The following is a 754-nucleotide window of genomic DNA, read 5'->3' as shown; positions in this document are numbered from 1 at the left end:
TGCTGCTGCTGCATCTGCTGTTGTTGCATCTGCTGCTGCATCTGCTGTTGTTGCATCTGCTGCTGCTGCTGCTGCTGCATCTGCTGCTGCTGCATCTGCTGTTGTTGCATCTGCTGCTGCATCTGCTGTTGTTGCATCTGCTGCTGCTGCTGCTGCTGCATCTGCTGCTGCTGCATCTGCTGTTGTTGCATCTGCTGCTGCTGCATCTGCTGCTGCTGCCTCTACTGTTGCTGCATCTGCTGCTGCCTCTGCTGTTGCTGCATCTGCTGCTGCTGCATCTGCTGCTGCTGCATCTGCTGCTACTGCTGCTGCTGCATCTGCTGCTGCTGCCTCTACTGTTGCTGCATCTGCTGCTGCTGCTGCCTCTGCTGTTGCTACATCTGCTGCTGCTGCATCTGCTGTTGCTGCATCTGCTGCTGCTGCATCTGCTGCTGCATCTGCTGCTGCTGCATCTGCTGCTGCATCTGTTGCTGCATCTGCTGCTGCTGCATCTGCTGCTGCTGCATCTGCTGCTGCATCTGCTGCTACTGCTGCTGCTGCATCTGCTGCTGCTGCCTCTACTGTTGCTGCATCTGCTGCTGCTGCTGCCTCTGCTGTTGCTACATCTGCTGCTGCTGCATCTGCTGTTGCTGCCTCTACTGTTGCTACATCTGCTGCTGCTGCATCTGCTGCTGCTGCCTCTACTGTTGCTGCATCTGCTGTTGCTACATCTGCTGCTGCTGCATCTGCTGTTGCTGCATCTGCTGCTGCTGCA

The 754-nt window shown here is 56.8% G+C and overlaps 1 protein-coding gene across 1 annotated transcript in view; it reads right to left on the bottom strand.

Moving 5' to 3' along the window:
- The window catches only part of irf9 (interferon regulatory factor 9), a gene marked incomplete at its 5' end in the record, with an annotated part of 19,056 nt that overhangs the window by 11,638 nt on the left and 6,664 nt on the right, over positions 1-754 (bottom strand).

The sequence above is a fragment of the Nematolebias whitei genome, chromosome 20 (genome assembly GCF_014905685.2).
Source record: "Nematolebias whitei isolate Nwh7 chromosome 20, NemWhi1, whole genome shotgun sequence".
Lineage (NCBI taxonomy): Eukaryota > Metazoa > Chordata > Actinopteri > Cyprinodontiformes > Rivulidae > Nematolebias > Nematolebias whitei.
The sequence above is the reverse complement of the archived record's forward strand: the minus strand, read 5'-3'. Positions and strand labels throughout refer to the sequence as shown.